Consider the following 21435-nt stretch of genomic DNA (forward strand, 5'->3'; position numbering starts at 1 on the left):
TCCTGCAGCCTCTTCCCTCGCCTGAGGCCACTTCTCCCTCTTCACCAAGCAAGCCCTAGCCCTGCAGCCATTGAAAAGCCACCCACATATGGCTGGTCTGATCAGTAGAGACCTGCTTGTGGGCGCCACTAAAAGTGATGTGATGCTGTCTGTGAAGCCTGGCACTGATGACTGTGAGTGCTGCCCGAAGCAAGATAGGCAGACAAACCTTGAAGTTCTGAGTGACGTGCAGCTCGCCAGGTGCACGCCTTATATATGCTGTTGTGAAACATGACGGCGTGTTCACAAACTGACGTGGGTGGACAATCCAGTGGGGTGGGGGGTGGGGGGGTGGGGTGGGGGGGCTGATTCCGGTGGGCTGGCCTGGTGCTGGTAGGGAATGTGGCCCACCATCGGCAGACAGAGCGGACAATCGATCACAAACTGGTTTCACGACATGGTTGCCATATTGTCTGCTCACTCCACCAAGCACGCCCAACGCTGACAGGCACAGGGAATCCCGGCCAAAGTAAGGAATGGGATGGTGTCACATTTGATCCATTGAAGCCTCTCCTTTCAGTACCCTATCACATCTGTTGAAACCCAACCTCTAGCTTACAAGCGCTCAAAAGCCCATCTATCTAGTATTTAACTCTCCAGTGAAGCACATCCGTCTAGTCCCCTAATTCTCCATTGAAGCCACAGAAACAGGAGATAGGAGCAGGCCTGTCGAGCCTGCTCCATCGTTTAATACAATCATGGTTGATCTTGGGCTTCAGCTCCATTTTCCCACCCGCTCCCCATATACCTTAATTCCCCAAGAGACCAAAAATATGACTCCCAGCCTTAAATATATTCAACGATGGAGCATCCACAACCCTCTGGGGTAGAGAATTCCAAATACTCACAACCCTTTGAGTGAAGAAATTTCTCTTCATCTCAGTCCTAAATGATCAGTCCCTTACCCTGAAACTGTGTCCCCATGTTTTAGATTTCCCAACCAGTGGAAACAATCTCTCAGCACCCACCCTTCAGAATCTTGTACGTCTCAATGAGATTGCCTTTCATTCTTCTAAACTCCAGAGAATATAGGCCCAATTTACTCAGCCTCTCAACATAGGACAGCACCCTTGTTCCAGGGACCAATTTAGTGAACCTTCACTGTACCATCTCCAATGCAAGTACGTCCTTTCTTAAATATGGAGATCAAAAAGGACATAATGCTCGAGGTGTGGTCTCACTAAAACCCTGTACAACTGTAGCAAGACTTCTTTATTTTTATACTCTATTCCCCTGCAATAAAGGCCAACATGCCATTTGCCTTCCTAATTGTTTGCTGTAACTGCAGGCTAACTTTCTGAGTTCCTTGTATGAGCACAGTCAAATCTCTCTGAACATCAACATTTCCAAGTTTCACAGCTTTTAAAAATATTCTGCTTTTCTATTCTTATGACCAAAGTGAATAACTTCATACTTTCCCACATTATACTCCATCTGCCCACTAACTTAACCTGTTTATATCTCTTTGCAGAATCTTTGTGTCCTCCTCACAGCTTACATTCTGACCTAGCTTTGATAGGGGCAAACCCAAATACGTTATTCTCTGTCTCTTCATCTAAGACATTAATATAGATTGTAAATAGCTGAGGCCCCAGCACTGATCCTTGAAAAATTCCACTAGTCACAGCCTTCCAATTTGAAAATGCCCCATTTATGCCTACTCTTTGCTTCCTGCCTGATAACCAACCCTCTATCCATGCTTATAAAACACCTTAAACTCTCCCAGCCCTTATCTTGGCTGTTAACTTTTTGTGCAGTGCCTTATTGAATTTCTTTTGGAAATCTATGCATACAACATCTATTGGTTCCCCTTTATCGACTCTACTAGTTACATCCTCCAAAAACTCTAATAATTTTTTTATTTGTTCATGGAATGTGGGCGTCGCTGGCTGGGCCAGCATTTATTGCCCATCCCTAGTTGCCCTTGAGAAGGTGGTGGTGAGCTGCCTTCTTGAACCACTGCAGTCCATGTGATGTAGGTACACCCACAGTGCTGTTAGGAAGGGAGTTCCAGGATTTTGACCCAGCGACAGTGAACGAACGGCGATATATTTCCAAGTCAGGTTGGTGAGTGACTTGGAGGGGAACCTCCAGGTGGTGGTGTTCCCATCTATCTGCTGCCCTTGTCCTTCTAGATGGTAGTGATCATGGATTTGGAAGGTGCTGTCTAAGGAGCCTTGGTGAATTCCTGCAGTGCATCTTGTAGATGGTACAGGCTGCTGCCACTGTTCGTTGGTGATGGAGGGAGTGAATGTTTGTGGATGTGGTGCCAATCAAGTGAGCTGCTTTGTCCTGGATGGTGTCAAGCTTCTTGAGTGTTGTGGGAGCTGCACTCATCCAGGCAAGTGGACAGTATTCCATCATATTGCTGACTTGTGCCTTGCAGATGGTGGACAGGCTTTGGAGAGTTAGGTGATGAGCTACTCTCTGCAAAATTCATAGCCTCTGACCTGCTCTTGTAGCCACAGTATTTATATGGCTAGTTCAGTTCAGTTTCTGGTCAATGGTAACCCCCCAGGGTGTTGATAGTGTGGGATTCAGTGATGGTACTGCCATTTAACCTCAAGGGTGATGGTTAGGTTCTCTCTTGTTGGAGATGGTCATTGCCTGGAATTTGTGTGGTGCGAATGTTACTTGCCATTTGTTAGCCCAAACCTGGATATTGTCCAGGTCTTGCTCCATTTGAACATGGGCTGCTTCAGTATCTGAGGAGTTGCGAATGGTGCTGAACATTGTGCAATCATCAGCAAACATCCCCACTTCTGACCTTATGATGGAAGGAAGGTCATTGATGAATCAGCTGAAGATGGTTGTCAAACATGATTTTCCTTTTCTAAAACCATTTTGACTTTGTCTGATCATGCTATTATTTCTAAGTGATTTGTTTAGACTTCCTTAATAATAAAGATTCCAGCACTTTCCGATGACTAATGTCAGACTATTTGGCCTGTAGTTCCTTGTTATCTCCCTCCCTCCTTTTTTGAATAGCAGTGGTACATTTGCTAGCTTCCAATCTGTTGGGACCATTCCAGAATCTATTGAAATTTGGAAAATCATAGCAAGCATATCCACTATCACTGTAGCAATCACTTTTAGAACCCTAGGATGTAGGCCATCATATCCCTTAAGTTTCTCCAGTACTTTTTCTCTGCTGATATTACTGACCCTAATTTCCTTTTTCTTTTTAGCACCAGGGTTACCCTCTATTTCTGGTATATAAAGTGTCTAGGTAACTCTGCCCCTCCCTGATGTTCTGCAATATCTACAACTCATACTCCAGCTCAGCAACCCTGAGCAAAAGTGTCTCAAACCGCACTTACAACAGATATGGTTGTCTGGCACTGAACTGCATTGCTTAAACTCCTATATGGTGCAGTCACAGCATACCACCATCCTGCCACATCTGTCAAACTTTACTTATTAAATTAGTTAATGACTCATTAACTTATATAGCTAAATTAGTAACAAGTCTCATAGCCTGGGGACAGAGAACACTCAACAGTTACTGGAGGCTGAAAAAGGGAATGAAAGAAGGAACACTTGTTTACCCCTCTGCACCAAATTCCAACCTGTACAAAATTCACAAATAAGCACTTGTTCCTCGTCACACTCAGTTTTCAGCGTGTCACTCTATGCTCACACCCTCTAGTCACCAATTCTGCATTGAATCCCATCGTATTGGTATCTAACTTTCCATTGAATCCCATCGTATTAATATATAACTCTCCAACAAAGTCCATTCCTCCAGTATCTAACTCTCCATCGAATCCCATTCTTCTAGTATCTAACTCTCCATCTAAGTCCATTCCTCTAGTATCTAACTCTCCATCGAAGACCATCTCTCTAGTCTCTAACTCTCTATTGAAGCCCATTCCTCTAGTATCTAACTCTCCATCAAAGTCTATTCCTCTAGTATCTAACACTCCATTGAAGACAATCTCTCTAGTATCCAACTCTCCATTGAATCCCATTCCTCTAGTATCTAACTCCCCATCGAAGTCTATTCCACTAGTATCGAACTCTCCATTGAAGCCCGTTCCTCTAGTATCTAACTCTCCATCCAAGTCCATTCCTCTACTATCTAACTCTCCAACCAATTCCATTCCTCTAGTATCTAACTCTCCATCGAAGACCATCTCTCTAGTCTCTAACTCTCCATCGAAGCCCATTCCTCTAGTATCTAATTCTCCATCGAAGTTCATACCTCTCGTATCTATCTCTCCAGTGAAGTCCATTCCTCTAGTATCTAACTCTCCATCGAAGACCATCTCTCTAGCCTCTAGCTCTCTATTGAAGCCCATTCCTCAAGCATCTAACTCTCCATCAAAGTCTATTCCTCTAGTATCTAACACTCCATTGAAGCCCATTCCTCTAATATCTAACTCTCCATCGAATCCCATTCCTCTAGTATCTAACTCTCCATTGAAGTCTATTCCTCTAGTATCTAACTCTCCATCAAATCCCATTCCTCTAGTATCTAACTCTCCATCAAAGCCCATCTCTCTAGTATCTAACTCTCCATCGAATCACATTCATCTAGTATCTAACTCTCCATCGAAGACCATCTCTCTAGTCTCTAACTCTCCACTGAAGCCTATTCCTCTAGTATCTAACTCTCCATCAAATCCCATTCCTCTAGTATTTAACTCTCCATCGAAGTCCATACCTCTCGTATCTATCTCTCCAGTGAAGTCCATTCCTCTAGTATCTATCTCTCCAGTGAAGTCCATTCCTCTAGTATCTAACTCTCCATTGAAGCCCATTCCTCTAGTTTGTAACTCTCCATTGAAGCCCGTTCCTCTAGTATCTATCTCTCCAGTGAAGTCTATACCTCTAATATCTATCTCTCCAGAGAAGTTCATACCTCTAGTATCTAACTCTCCATTGAATTCCATATCTCTAGTATCTGACTCTCCATTATTACAGTCAGTTATATTTGAATAACTCCAGTGATCTTGCCAGTATTCCTTTTCTGGGCAGTATATTCCAAACATTTTGCACTATTTGAATTTAGAGATTCTTTATTCATCAGCTAAACAGTTGAGGAAGGCAATATTGGCAGGGGATGCAGCACAGATTACTTGGGTAAAAGATTATAATATGAGAAAGAAAGAAAGGAAGAAAGAAGGACTTTATTTTTATGGCATCTTTCACAACCTCAGGATGTCCCGAAGTCTTGTAGAGCCAATGAAGCACTTTTGAAGTGTGGTCACTGATTTCTTGTAGGGAACACAATGTGCAGACAGCAAACTTCTACAAATAGCAATGTGATCATAACCAAATAATCTGGGGTTGTTTTGTGGGATTGATTGAATGATACATATCCTTAATTTGATGTCATCTGCAATTTTAGATATCATGTTTTAGGTTCCAAAGTCGAAAATGTTAATGTAAGTTAATTTAGCTATTTAAGATGAACAGTGGAGTTGATAGGAAGCTATTTTTTATGGGGGGGTGGGGGTGGGGGGGTAGTGAAGAACAAAGGGACACAAGCTAGGCCATTCGGGGGTGATGTCAGGAAACACATTGCTTTACACAATGGCAGGTGAAATCTGGAACTCACTCCCTGTTGAGTCCAGGTCCATTGAAATTCTCAAAACTGAGATTGGGAGGTTCTGATGAAGAGTAATATGGACTCGAACCGTTAACTGTATTCCTCTCCGCAGATGCTGTCAAACCTGCTGAGTTTTTCCAGCTCTTTTTGTTTTTGTTTCAGATTTCCAGCATCTGCAGTATTTTGCTTTTATTATATTGGGAGGCTTCTGTGAGGCAGGGATGTTAAGGAAGGAGGAGGTAAGGCAGGTGGTTGGAATTGTGATGCAAATCAGCCATGATCTAACTGAATGGTAGAATGGCCTCCTCTTGTTCCTATGTCCCAAAGCACAATTTACCTCCTCCGCACTTTCTGTACCTTGTCCAAAACAGATAAGTATATAAAAAACCGATGGAGGAATGATCAAAAGGCAAATATGGTGAGTGAGCCTGGGTCACTGAACATCAGCATACTCTATGTAGGCTTGGGGTCTGTCTTTCTAACCGTGTGATTCAGTTTCCTTTAACCTTTTAAAATTGCCTTACCACATTGAACAGAGGGATTTGAGATCTGACATGAGAGAGAGAGAGAAACATAATGAGTTTACAGAGCTGGGCACGGTGGAAGGGCACATTGCCAGTTCATGAGTGGACTTGAGCTTGCCCAATTCCCAGCCTATGCCACTTACCACCCCATAAAATACATGGAGAGCTAACCTGGCCAGCCGCACATAGGGTGTACCCATCTCTACGTCACAGTCTCTGATGCACAATTCACTGGAAGTTCCACTGCAGGAGCACATCATATTGCTTTTGTATTTTAATATGATGTTTGTGGGTGGATGACTGGTGCAAACTGCATTTTTGGTGAATGTTTCTCTGCTGATTTCTCTATATTGGAGAGAATTCACATTGCTGGGCCAATAATCGCAGGAGGTGACTCACCTCTGCCTAGGTGGACTTGCCAACCAGTGTCATGGATAGTCAGTGTCACTAGCTGCCAGTGTCACTAGCTGCAATTCCAAAGGAGAAGCTTTAAGACAAACCGGTGTGTCTATGAAACCTACTTGTTACTGTTTTGTTTGAATGTGAATGATACCTTCTGATCTTCCTTGATTCCAAGGAAGGGATCTACGGAGGATTTTACAGCACAGAAACAGGCCATTCAGCTCAACAGGTCTATGCCAGTGTTCAGGTCCCACACAAGCCTCCTCCCACCGTACTTCATCTCACCCATTGCTACACAGTTTCGATTTCAAAGTAAAGAATTGGTATAGCTGGGAGCAAAATGTGAATGTCTCTTTTGCGAATGACTTTATTAGATACAAAATGAAACACTTGCATTTACATAGCACCTTTCACCTCAAAGTGCTTTACAGCATTATCGTTCTGTGAGTGCACAGAAGATGTTGTAAAGTGGGAAACATTTTGTACACAGCAAGCTCCCACAAGCAGCAAAGTGGTAATGACCAGTTAATCAGTTTTTCTGAGGTTGATTGAGGGATAAATATTGGCCAGGACAGTGGGGATAATTCTCCGCACTCTTCTCCAAACAGTGCCTTCGCATCCTCCCGAGAGGTGTAGTGTCTCAACTGAAATACAGATAGTGCTGCACTGCACCAGATCACCAGACTGGATGCCTGCCCAAATGTCTGGTGGTGGTGGTGTTGGGGGGGGGGTGGGGGGTGGGGGGCGGGGAGCTTGGAGTTTCCAATCTCACGAGTCAGAGTTGAGGGCGCTGCCGACCCAGTGTGGCTGATACTTGATGAGTTCAGGCCATTGAAATGCTGGAGATCTGACAGTCCAGACAATGGGCAGAATCTCCCAGTCCCACCAGCAACAGGAAGAATGGCGGTGTGGGGGGGTGGGGGAGAGTGGGGGGGGAAGGGGGGTGGGGGGAGGCCAAAGATCAGCTCCCCGAGGTCTGGATGAACTGTTGGAATTCTGTTCTCGAGACTTTAAAGGCAGGTTAAAGCCTTGTTGAACAGGTTGAACAATGCCGGGAAGCCCTTTTGCATTCATTAGCATCTCATGCACACTCATTAAAAGGCCATCTTGCTGGAATTAAGTCCACCCTCCAAATTAGCTCCCCCACAAGTCAGAAATCAGAAGGTTCAGCTTTATAACTGTATATAAGTGGTGTGCACCTAGCGAGCTTCACTTCATCCATGACTTTGAGGTCAGGAGGTGCTGCTTTCTCCTTCCTGGGGACCATTCAGAGCCTCACTCATATCGGGTGCCGGCAGCACAAGCTGCATAAAAGCTGGAAAGTTGGGCTGGGGATAGGGTGGAGTGGAGGCTGGATCTGGGAGGCAGGCTAAGGGGGGAAGGGAGGGAGGCTCTCTGGGTGCCCTTCAAATATGGTGCCCAGACCTTTGAGCCCATGAGGTAATGGCACAGGGAGGGTGACTTCCTGCCCACCCCCACAGTGAGATCCACCATCCTCTGCACAGATACATAAGTAATAAGCTAAATAGGGCAAGACCATCCCCCCCACACCAGTGGGAATCACTCCAACTTCAATGCCCACCACCCAACTTAGACTTCACAGGCCTGCATCCTGTCCACCTGACTATCAGCACTTCACTTCACTTTGTTATGAAGCATCTCCAAGCTGCTGGTGAATTCTGAAGCGATGTGCTGAGTTGACATTGCCCATGAGGTGAAATGTGCATGTGATATTTCTCTTTCACAAATTCAGCATGACCTGTATGCTTGTGATTTTGGGAATATATTTGGCAGGTCAGAGAAGCCACAGTCATGGTTCCCAGCGTCAGTATTTGGGCTGACTTTTGCTGTCTTTGCACCCTGAAAATGGGTCCTAATGAGGTACAACCTTTGAAAATCAGTTCCACATGAGCTGTGCCTGTTTTTGACCCTTTTGGTCAGGTCTGTGGGGGTGCAGAAGGGAAGGACAGAGGCGGTGAAGTCACTCCTGACTTCCCCTCGTTAGCATTAGCACAGTGACAAAGCAGCATGAATTGTAGGGGTGCCCAGCAGATTGAAGTGCCAGGTAACCTGTGACTCTCAGGAACCAGTATATCACTTATAGGTTTGGGTTGTTTCTCCCACACCCATTTGGCTTGTCGTTTACTAGCTTGAGACCGGGATCACATCAGAAACATGCGTAGCCAATAGAACCTGTCACAGTCTGTAACAAATCATCCACAGCTCCGCAGGATAATCTCTTAATCATGTGTGTCTGAAGGAATATGCAGCAGATGGAATGAATGTACCACAACCGCACTCAATCTTACCCGAGATCCTCACAAGTTGGGCGGTGGTGGAGTGGGTGGGGGTGGCAGTTAGTGAGGAGAAAGGGGTCTATCGCCCACACCTCCAGCCCCTGCTCTTCTTGGTATTTGTTGTAGTGAGAGCTCGAAGTAAAATCTGCTTATGGGATAACAGGAAGACTGGTCACTAAAGCCTGCCTGGCTTTATAAGGCATTCTTGTAGTTGAGGTCTTAGTGACTCACATGTTTAAAAGGGTGAAGACCACAGTGTTTGTAATTCCTGCATTTTGTGACTGGAAGCCCATCTTCCCAGTTAGAAAATGGAGTTTTAACACAGGGTAACCTATTGCCCTCTTTTCCATGAATATTCTTAAACTGTAAAGTTATGAGGTTGGAGACCATAAATCTGGGTTGGGACGAGAGAGGAGAAATGGAACTGGGCAAAGGCCTGGTGACTCTGGATCCATGGCCCTCCCTTTTTCATCTTTCAAGTGTTAGAAACATCAGCCCCTTGGACCTGTTCTGTCATTCTATGTGATTGTGGTGTGATCTGGCGTGAGGCCTAGCTCCCATTGTGCCAGAGGTGGTTCCATGATTCCCCATCACCTTATTCTTCCAGCCACCACCACCCCCCCCACCCCCAAACCAACAGCCACCTCTCACTGAGTGTCAAGCGGGAGTAACATAATGATGTGTACATTGAATGGAGGTGACACATCTGCTTCAAATTTAAGAGCCTTTTTGCACCAAACCATTGGACAAACCCCATTTATTTGTTACTTCAGACTCACCCATTCACAGTGCAGCATCTGAATGGCACAGCCACTCTGTCACAGTGACCAACCCCTAATATGTCCCTGTCCTTGATCTGCAGATGTGGCCAGAGGCCCAGGACCACCTTTCAGATAAGTGCAAGTTGCACTCTGACCTTGGGTTCACCCACTAAAGGCTTCCCCAAGATTTTCCTGGTCATTAGTTCCATGCAAGGCATTGTGTGCTGGGTTAGCAAGAGCCAAAATAGCATTGCTTGGTGGGTCTCTCCCTGAGTTTTAGCCCCTTCACCTCTCTGCTCACATAGATTCATGCTGGGGGTGTTGTTGGCGGGGGGTGGGGGGGGGGGGGGGTGATGGGCAGGGAATGTGGTATAAACCCTGTGAGTGTGCATGGTCCTCCAAAATCCTGTCTAAGTCAGACATCCTTCACATCTGAGGCAGGGAGGGTGAGAAAGGCTAATAGAATTTGGGAACTTGGCGGCCTTGGCTTCATTCTTCCCCCATCACTAACACCCATTTACCTGGGATCTCTGGATATTCCCTCGCAGGCATGGATCTGACGCTGCTACCCAATGTCTCCATGATACCCAGTGACCCTTCCACTGCCACGAGGGTAGGTGTCATTGGGAATGGCCCAGATGGGTAGCAGATGGTGGACCACAGCTGTGGAAAGTCCAGGTCGGAAGGTGCAGACCTCTCTAAACTCTGCTCAACTGGACACACGCACCGTTACCTGGGGGCTATCAGGTGTTGTATAAGAGTCTGGCATATAAAGGGTTAACTGGGACTGAGTACATTATTGACCACACAATGATGTAAAAGAACACATGACCCACACCTAGGGGTCAGTGTAGTGTAGGACTGAGCTGTGTGTAGAAGCAAGCGTGGAGACCGCTCCTACCTTGGACCTTTACTGTACCTGGTTGGTTACTGTTACTCAGTTACTGTTGAACTACCTAAGACTACAAATTCCTTAATAAGACCCATTGAACTACACCAATAACTTACAACATCAGGAACAGCAAAAAACCTGTGACAGGTGACAGAGCTGACACTGTCTGCTATTGCGGAGAGAATGGAGTCCCAGAATGATGGCTCAGGACATTGAGATGTTGTCTCCTTGCATAGGTCAAGTGACCAATCCACGGAACATCAAATCATGGCTATCCAATTCTGTGCGAGCCTTGACCACTGCTCTACAGACTCAGCCGTTCTGTCTGGCACCTTAAGTGGGACGACATATACCTTATCAGTGGTTTTACAGCATCTCACTGGCCTTCACCAAGCTGCTCTGCAGCAGAGTGGTAGGAGCGATGTGACACTGAGCCAGGAGAGGGATGATGGTGAAAAGGGGACATGGAAGTGGGAACGCCACTCAGGATGCTCCCACTCCTCACCCATCACTCCCCCACCTCAGCCAGTACTGGGTAAGCTGCCTCAGCTCCCGAAGGCCGTGTCTGCCCCTGCACAGGGACAGGTGGGTCAGTCTCTGGTGGGGCCCTCAGGATGTCCGAAACCCAGACCACAGCAACCAAACGTATCTCACAGTCAGAGCAGGGATGTGAGCAGCTGCTTCCCCCTCTACTGAAACTACTGTAAAGACCCGCAATCCCTTTGGACTGTCAAAAAACTTGAAGCCGACTCCAGTTGTGATTTTATCTAAACACACAGTTCAACCTGTCTTCTTTCCTGAAGGTTGAGATCATCATAGCGTCTCTAAGGTCACTTGAAATGTCTTCATTCTGCCAGAGCTTCACAAATAGGGCATCTATCCGAGAGATCAGTATGTCTCCTCCGTGTTTCAGTACTTCTGCTGGGATTATGTCAGGATCAATAGCTTTGTTGTTTTTTATCTGGTTGACTTCACTGAGCATTGGATCATTGCCTTGCTCACTTTGGATTGTATGTTGTGCAAGGTTCTCCAGCAGTGATTTTTTAAAAATTCATTCACGGGATGTGAGCGTTGCTGGCTAGGCCAGCATGTATTATCCATCCCTATTTGCCCTTGAGACGGTGGTGATGAGCTGCCTCCTTGAACCGCTGCAGTCCATGTGGTGCAGGTACACCCGCAGTGCTGTTAGGGAGGGAGTTCCAAGGTTTTGACCCAGCGACAGTGAAGGAACAATGATATATTTCCAAGTCAGGATGGTGAGTGGCTTGGAGGGGAACTACTAGGTGGTGGTGTTCCCATGTATCTGCTGCCCTTGTCCTTCTAGATGGTAGCGGTTGTGGGTTTAGAAGTTGCTGTTGAAGGAACCTTGGTGAGTTTCTGCAGTGCATCTGTGGATTGTGGCAAATGTTGATACTGTCTGTGTCTTTGAGAAGAGTCTTGTCGCATTTGGATCTTACCTCTGTTGGTCTGTATGTTGAGGGTCCATTGCAGATTCTTCTGTGAATTTCAGCTTTGGTTGTCTGGTGGACAAGCTCTTTATGGAGTTTGGATCCTGTTGTCTGGTTTGGAATGCTGTCCGTTTACTCTCATCGAACCAGTCTTGGTGTCTTTTTGTGGTGTGTTCAAGGATTGTTTGGCGTGTATGAGTGATGATGGATTTAAATGGCTGCCATTTGATGTTGTTTGATGGTGTGACCATCCATTTCTGTAATTTGATTGACTTGTTCTTGGGGTTCCTAGACTTACTGTTGTTTGACAGGCCATAATCCTTGAACGCCCTCTGCAGCTATCGTGGTTTCCTCAAGTACCAATGGCAAGGGAATGAGTCGGTGCTCTGTCCAACATTCATCAGCCATAACCATGTGTAATGTGCACGTCTATTCGATCCCTGGTCCTGACTATCACATAGTCTTTTAGGTAATAGTACTTTCATCTTGGATGTTTCCAGGGGGTCTTGAAACCTTTTTTTGGGCAGAAAAGGGTGTTAGTGACCAGAAGGTCATGTTCAGTGCACAGGAAAAGGAGGTGGACATCGTTGGGATTGGACATTGTAACTTCATGTTTTCTAATGATGTTCAACCAAAAGACATGGTTGCTCCCTCACCTTGGCATTGAAATCACCCAGAAGTTAGGGGGGTTATGCTGGAACTATATAAATCATTGGTGAGGCCACAACTTGAGTACTGTGTGCAGTTCTGGTCACCTCATTATAGAAAGGATGTAATTGCATTCGAGAAAGTATGGAGGAGATTTACAATGATATTGCCAGGACTGGAAAAGTGCAGCTATGAGGAAAGATTGGATAGGTTGGGGTTGTTTTCCTTGGAACAGAGGAGGCTGAGGGGAGATTTAATTTAGATGCATAAAACTGTGAGGGGCCTGGATAGAGTGGATGGGGAGGGCCTATTTACTCTAGCAGAGAGGTCAGTGACTAGAGGGCATAGATTTAATATGATTGGTAGAGGAAATAGAAGGGAGATGAGGAAAGATTTTTTTCACCCAGGGGGTTGTGTGAGTCTGGAACTCACTGCTCGAAAGGGTAGTTGAGGCAGAACCCCTCGACTTATTTAAAAGGTGTCTGATCTGCACCTCAAGTGCCATAACCTGCAGGGCTACAGATCAAATGCTGGAAAGCAGGATTGGCTGAGTGGCCTCTTTCTGTGCTGTAAGCTTCTCTGATTCTAAGTATGATCTTTGACTGTGATGGTACAGCTGCCAAAGTTATGTCTAGAACCATAGAATGGTCACAGCAGAGAAGAAGGTCATTCGGCCCATCATGTCTGTGCTTGCCCTCTGAAGGAGCAATTCACCTCGTGCCACTTTCCTGCAATGTCCCTGTAGCCCTGCAAATTTATCCATTTCAGATAATGATCCAATTCATTTTTAAATGCCTCGATTGACCCTGTCTCCACCACACTCTCAGGCAGTGCATTCCAGATCCTAACCACTCAATTGACCCTGTCTCCACCACACTCTCAGGCAGTGCATTCCAGATCCTAACCACTCGATTGATCCTGTCTCCACCAAACTCTCAGGCAGTGCATTCCAGATCCTAACCATTTGATTGATCTTGTCTCCACCACACTCTCAGGCAGTGCATTCCAGATCCTAACCACTCGATTGATCCTGTCTCCACCATAGTCTCAGGCAGTGCATTCCAAATCCTAACCACTCGATTAACCCTGTCTCCACCACACTCTCAGGCAGTGCATTCCAGATCCTAACCACTCGCTGAGTGAAAAAAGTTTTCCTCATGTCGCCATTGCTTCTTTTGCCAATTACCTTAAATCTGTGCCCTCTGGTTCTCCATCCTTCCACCAATGGAAACAGTTTCTCCCTATGTACTTTACCTTATGATTTTGAATACCTCTATCAAATCTCCTCTCAACCCTCTCTTTTCCAAGGAGAACAGTCCCAGCTTCTCTAATCTATCCAGCTAACTACATTTGGGTTGGAATAAAATAACTTATTTCACTTCATCAATGACCCATTGATCCAGACTAGGGTTCAGAGTTTGTTTTGAGGCCAACTCCATGATTTTTGCATTCGTCTGGTAGTTTTTCTTTCCAGAAGAAAGTATAGTCAGCTCCATGTTCTTTGATTCAAACCTCATCTGCTCTATGGGTCTTGCTAAGGGTGACTATGTCAATGTCTAGGTGTCAGATGACTTGGTTGAAGGGGCTGAATGTATTTGCTGATGAGACAAAGATAAGCAGGAAAGTAAGTTGTGAAGAGGTCAAAGGAGTCTGCAAAGGGACATGGATAGGTTCAGTGAGTGAGGAAAAATTGGCCAATGGAGTATAATGTGGTTAAATGTGAACTTGTCCACTTTGGCAGGAAGAATAGAAGAGCAGCATATTATTTGAAGGGAGAGAAGTTGCTGAACTCAGTGGTACAGAGGGATCTGGGTGTCCTAGTGCATGAATCAGAAAAAGATAGCATCTAGCTACAGCAAGTGACTAGGAAGGCAAATAGAATGTTGTTGTTTATTGCAAGGGGAATGGAATATAAAAGTAGGGATGTTTTGTGACAGCCATTCAGGGCCTTGGTGAGACCACATCTGGAGTACTGTGTACAGTTTTAAGAAAGGATATAGTTGCATTAGAAGGTTTACTCGACTGATTCCTGGGGTGAAGAGGTTATCCTATGAAGAAAGGTTGGACAGGCTGGGCCTATACTCATTGGAGTTTAGAAGAATGAAAGGTGATCTTATTGAAACATATATGATTGCGAGGGGACTTGACAGGGAAGATGTTGAGAGGATGTTTCCCCTTGTGGAAGAGACTAGAACTACTGGACACAGTTTAAAATAAGGGGTCAAGACTGAGATAAGGAGAAATTTTTTTAGAGAGTCATTAGTTTGTGGAATTCTCTTCCCCAGACAGCAGTGAAGTCTGGTTTATTGAATACTTTTAAAGGCTGAGTTAGACAGATTCTTGATTGACAACGGAGTCTAGAGTTATAGGGACAGGCAAGAAAGTGGAGTAAGGCCACAATTGGATCAGCCATGATTTCATTGAATGGCAGATCCGGCTTGAGGGGCCGAATGGCCTACTCCTAATTCTTGTGTTCTTGTGTGGAGTTTGCAGGCTCCTCTCGCTGTTCATCTCTCAGGTCATTCTGTTTATCTGTTAACAGCTCGATATTCCAAGATCCTGTTTCGATGGCCGTGACAGGTATTGTCTGCTGAATGTGGTTTTGCAGCAGGGTTTGGAGTGAGGCAGGCTAATTTTTAGGGCACTTTTCGAGCCCCTTCATTAGTGATGTGAGCAGAGCTGATCCTCAACAGGGCTGCTCAGACACAGCTATAAACACTGAACCACCATTCTGCCTCGATTAAGAGCGCTTAATTGATAACTGCTGTCTTAGAGTCAGGCTGCGATTCGAAGCTGCCAGATATTATGATCCTGCCTGTCAACACGAGCTGATTGCCAAAGAGCTTGAGGATGTTTGCCTTCTGCAGAAGGGCCTGTGCGTGGTGTAATGGGAGGCCTGTTACAACAGCAGGCCCCGCACTGCTTTGACAGACACTGCCCACTTGCAATGATTGGCCGAGCCTGTATAATTAAGGACAAAGTCCTGCTGCAACTTGTCAGCCAGCTCCACAGACATCAGCTGATCCACTGTGGAAGGATATTGGTGTGGTCGGATGTATTGAATGGCAGCCCTCGCTCGCCATGTCACAGGCTGTGGTAAAGTAGGTTTACAGGGAGTTTGGATGATTTAAAGGCACCACCCTCTACCTTACCCCATCTTAAACACCCTGCTGCTTGCTTTCCACAGCTGCCTATTCATCAGGACAGCTCCTGCGTATAGTGCAGCTAGCCTCCACATCTGGAGGTTGCTCTGGCTGTTCACCACTCGCCAACACAGCTGGTAGCTCGCCCCAAACCAAAATACTTGTACTGCACACCTGCCTGTCCTCCTTGGCCCATCTATTTTTATTCATTCTTTCATGGGATGTGGGCACCACTGGCAAGGCCGGTATTTGCTTCCATTCCCTAATTGCCCCTGAACTGAGTGGCTTCCTCGGCCATTTCAGAGGGCAGTTAAGAGTCAACCACATTACTGTGGGTCTGGAGTCACATGTAGGCCAGACCAGGTAAGGGTGGCAGATTTCCTTCCCTAAAAGACACCAGTGAACCAGATGGGTTTTTATGACAATCCAGTAGTTTCACTGAGACTAGCTTTATATTTCAGATTTATTAATTAAAATTCTACCAGCTGCCATAGTGGGATTTGAACTCGTGTCCCCAGAGCACTAGCCTGGGCTTTGGGATTACTAGTCCAGTGACTTTACCACTACACCACAATCTCACCATCCAAGTGTGACCCAAACCTACCCAACAACCCCCTAAAAACTACATTGTGGCTGAGTTATGTACTTCCAGGACCCCTGTCGTATCCAGTCATGGACCCCGCATGTATGTGTCTGAGCTCAGGCATTACCTTGCCACCCCTTACACTCTATTAGCTCCTGCAGTAACATGAAGAATTGGAATCTAACACCCATTCTAACTGCAGAGAAATCTAACTTTGACAACATTCTCTTTGTTAATTCCAACAAAATAAAACTGCAAACCAGCAAACATAATATTAACCTACAATGCAGAAAAGCTGAACAAGGAAGAATAGAAAAACATTTGATTGTAGTTCAATAAATAATAAGCTCTCAGTGCACATTCCCATAGACAGAGAAGATGAGAGATAATGTTACAGACAGATTACATCCTGCACCTGCCAAAGGTCAAACAGACAATCCCAAAACAGACAGCAGTTAGAGCATAACACTTACTGTCATTTAACCCTTGCAATGCCTACTCCTTCTAAATATCTTCATAACTCTATATTCTTACACTGTAGGGTTGCAGAGTTAAGTATCAACAGTATGAAAAGGAAGATTAAAACTTTGTCATTCACCAAAGATATACACAGACACACACACACACACACACACACACAGAGAAACATAGAAACAGGAGCAGGAGTAGGCCATTCGGCCATTTGAGTCTGCTCCGCCATTCAATATGATCATGGCTGATCCTCTATCTCAACACTATATTTCCGCTTTCTCTCCATTCCCCTTTATGCCCCTAATATCCAAAAACTTATCAATTTCTTTCTTGAATATACTCGGTGACCTGGCGTCCATAGCCTTCTGTGGTAGAGAATTCCACAGGGTGATCACCCTCTGAGTGAAGAAATTTTTCCTCATCTCAGTCCTAAATCACCTGAGACTGTGGCCCCTGGTTCTAGATTCCCCTACCAGGGGAAACTTCCTCCCTGCTTCCAGTCTGTCTAGCCCTGTTAGAATTTTATATGTTTAAATCAGATCTCCTCTCATTCTTATAAACTCTAGTGAATACAGGCCCAGTCGAACCAATCTCTCCTCATACAACAGCCCTGCCATCCCTGGTATCAGCCTAGTGAACCTTCGCTGCACTCCCTCTATGACAAGTATATCCTTTCTTAGGTAGGGAGACAAAAACTCCAGGTGTGGTCTCACCAAGGCCTTGTATAACTGTGGTAAGACATCCATACTTCTGAACACAAATCCTCTTGCAATGAAGGCCAACATACCATTTGCCTTCCTAATTGCTTGTTGCACCTGCCTGTTTACTTTCATTTACCCACAAGCACACAGACATACACAAACACAAACACACACACAAACAGACACACACACAAACAGACACACACACACAAACGGACACACACACACAGACACACACACAAACACAAACACAAACAGACACACACACAAACAGACACACACACATAAACGGACACACACACACACACACAAACGGACACACACACACAGACACACACACAAACAGACAAACGGGGACACACACACACATACACACACAGACACACACCCACACACACACATAGACACACACACACACAGACACACACAAATGGACACACACACACAAACGAACACACACACAGAGACACACAAATGGACACACACACACAAACGAACACACACACAGAGACACACAAACGGACACACACACAAACAAACACACACACAGAGACACACACCCACACACACACAGACACACACACACAGACACACACACACACACACACACACACAAACAGACACACACACAGGCACATGCACACATGCAGACACACGGGTGTGTGAGAATATTATATTGTCAAGTTTCCACTTTTTCGCATCATTACATAAAATATATGTGATGATATATAAAATACATAAAATGTATACCTAGTGCCAGTTTCCCAGCTTGCTCATTCCTGGCTGCTGGGTGACGACTCACCTTTCAGATGCTTGATGAAGAATAGGAAGGCAGGAATTGGCTGGGACCAAAGGGGACGTACAATGGACGGCTAGGGGTTTGGTTACAAGACTGCATTGTTTCAATGACAATGGTTGTTGGGTGGGTGTAGGGTGGGTCTGAGTGCTGGGGAGAGTGGTCACTGCCTGCGATTCTGACATCGGTCTAGTAATGGTGACTAACTGCCAATTGGCATTGTGAGTAAGCTGGCATTGTCACCTTTCTGTTCCTCCTCCTCGATCGCCGACCACGTGTTCTCAGCACTTTGTTCCTTCCTGCAGCTCCAACCCTCATTGCTGCTCGGTGTTGTCCTGTGTGCAGTACACCACGGCCGCTTTGCAGACCCATGCTGGCTCAGGGTACCTCTAGATTTGTCCATGCGCTGAAGAACATCTTGAACAACTTCCTCAATGATGCAGCTGGTGGTCATCTGGCTTTCACTGGCGCACTCCTGGGCACCACTGGTTGGGTTTATGACACTTGATGTTGGCCACATTTGAAGGAGGGGCTATCCTTTGTCCCCTAGCAGCACCCTCCCCGCCCCACCTGAAGACTGCTTGCAGGTCCAAAGATATAAGGGAGCTTGAACTGCAGCAAGCTGGCACCCAAAGACATATATCTGTCTCATGGTTGCACATTGATGGGGGGAAAGCCATTCTCGCTGATGAATACTCTGGGTAATCTGAGGCCACACGGACAGTTGGTGACGCCCTGGGCCTGTGGGAAGCCAACGTGAGCTGCAAATCCGAGCACTCACTCACTCTTACTGGATACGTCTCCATTGCTGAGGACTCCAGACTCAGTAAAGCTGAGTGTGGTGATGACTTTGACAGTCATCCACAGCCTCCAGGTTCCAGCAGGAAATTGTTTTCCTTGAGGCGGCCAATTCGCCATCACCCAACGCAACAAGCTGTGCCTCCTCAAACACTACTGTTCAGGCAGGTCCAGGAAACTCAGCCAATGGCTCTACACCCTATGTCACCAGTAGTGCCTCTGCTGCTCTGCCCCCAACCCTTCCCTCTTCCTGTTCTCTCCCCCTACCTTTCCTTCTGACCTGCCCCCTCCCCTCTCTGAACTGCGACCCGCTCCCCTCTATCCACGCCTACCAATCTCCCTGCAGCCCATCCCCTCTCTGCTCCTGCTCCCCTCCCTCCTAACCACCTCTGCTCCACTCTCCATGGTCTCCACTCCCCCCTCTCTGCCCCCACTGCCCCATTCCCCTCCTGTTCTCTGCCCTGCTCCCCCTCCCTGACCCCGTTCCCCCACTCACCCTCTCTTACCTAGATCGCCCCTCCCCATCTTCACCTCCCCACTCTGCCCCCACTCCCCTCTCTCTGCCCCCATTTGCTCCACACCCGTCTCCTGCTCCCTGCCCCACTCTCCCTCCTCCTCACACCCCTGCTCACCCCCTCCCCCTCTCCTCTCACTCCGCCTCTCCTGCTCTCCCCTTAACTCCTCTCCGCCCCGCACACCCCTGCCCCTGCTTCTCCCTTAGCCGTCCCCACTTCTCCCATTCCTGCCCCTTCCCCTCCCCTTCTCTGCCCCACTCCCCATTCCCTCCTTTGCCCTTGCTCCTACTATCCACTTTCTGTCCCCCTCTCTGCCCCCACCGCCCCCCGCCCCCACCCCCCCTCCTGCTCTCTTACCTACTGAGTCGGTAGTTAGGAAGGCAAATGCAATGTTGGCATTTATTTCGAGAGGACTAGAATATAAAAGCAGGGATGTGCTGCAGAGGCTTTATAAGGCTCTGGTCAGACCACATTTAGAATATTGAGAGCAATTTTGGGCCCCGTATCTCAGGAAGGATGTGCTGGCCCTGGAGAGGGTCCAGAGGAGGTTCACGAGAATGATCCCAGGAATGAAAGGCTTAACATATGAGGAACGTTTGAGGACTCTGGGTCCATACTCGATGGAGTTTAGATGGATGAGTGGGGATCTGATTAAAACTTACAGAATACTGAGGGGCCTGGATAGAGTGGACGTGGGGAAGATGTTTCCATTAGTAGGAGAGACTAGGACCCGAGGGCACAGCCTCAGAGTAAAGGGAAGACCTTTTAGAACAGAGATGAGGAGAAACTTCTTTAGCCAGAGAGTGGTGAATCTATGGAATTCATTGCCACAGAAGGCTGTGGAGGCCAGGTCATTGAGTGTATTTAAGACTGAGATAGATAGGTTCTTGATTGGTAAGAGGATCAAAGGTTACGGGGAAAGGTGGGAGAATGGGGTTGAGAGACTTATCAGCCATGATTGAATGGTGGAGCAGACTCGATGGGCTGAATAATTTCTGCTCCTATGTCTTATGGTCTTATGGTCTTCCACTACCTCCTCTCTGCCCCCGCTTCACCACCCCCTCTCCACCCCGCACCCCTCTCCTGCCCTCTCCCTCTGACCCTCTCTGCCCCCGCTCCCACTCCCACACCTCCTACCCTCCCTGCCCCACCCCCCTCTCTTCCCCAGCTCCAACCTTCTCTGCCCCTGCTCTCCCCTCCTTCCTCTCCCCTTTCCACCTTTCTGCCCTCACTTCCCCATCTATCTGCCCTTCCTTTCTCCCCTCTCTTCCCCTGCTCCCTAACCCGCTTCCCACCCTCCCTGCCCCTGCTCCCCTGACCCCACTCCCATCTCTGCATCTGCTTTCCCACTCTTTGTCCCAGCTTGCCTCCACCTTGTCCCCACACCCCCTCCCTCTCCATCCCTGTCTCCTTCCCCCTCCCCCACTCCTCTGTTCTCTCCCCCTGCCCCCATCCCCCTCTCTCCCTCTCCCTCTCTCCCTTCCCCCTCTATGCCCCCTTTGCCCCCTCACCCCTGTCTGCCCCTGCTCACCCCTCAACACCTCAGCTCCCCCTCCGCACCCTTGCAAACACTCCCCCTCTCACCTCCCTTGACCCCTCCTCCTTTCTCCCCCCACTCCCACTTCCACCGCTACCCCCCACCCTCCAACAACCTTTGCCCCCAGCCCCCTCTCTGACCCAACTCCCTATCACCCCTCTGTTCCTCTTACCCACTCTGCCACATTCCCCCTCCCCCTTTTCTGACTCCTGCTTCCCGCCCCACCTCTCCCCTGCTCTTTCTCCCTTCTCCTACCACCCCTCTGCCTGCACCCACCCCCTCTCCCCCCTCTCTGCCCACACCATCCCAGCTTCATTCTGCCCCCA

General features: G+C 47.1%; 1 protein-coding gene across 2 annotated transcripts in view; it reads left to right on the forward strand.

Annotated features, from left to right (window-relative positions):
• phex (phosphate regulating endopeptidase homolog, X-linked) overlaps window positions 1-21435 on the forward strand; it is a 167684-nt gene that overhangs the window by 22080 nt on the left and 124169 nt on the right. The window lies entirely within an intron of this gene.

This window comes from Carcharodon carcharias, chromosome 18, assembly GCF_017639515.1.
Source record: "Carcharodon carcharias isolate sCarCar2 chromosome 18, sCarCar2.pri, whole genome shotgun sequence".
NCBI lineage: Eukaryota > Metazoa > Chordata > Chondrichthyes > Lamniformes > Lamnidae > Carcharodon > Carcharodon carcharias.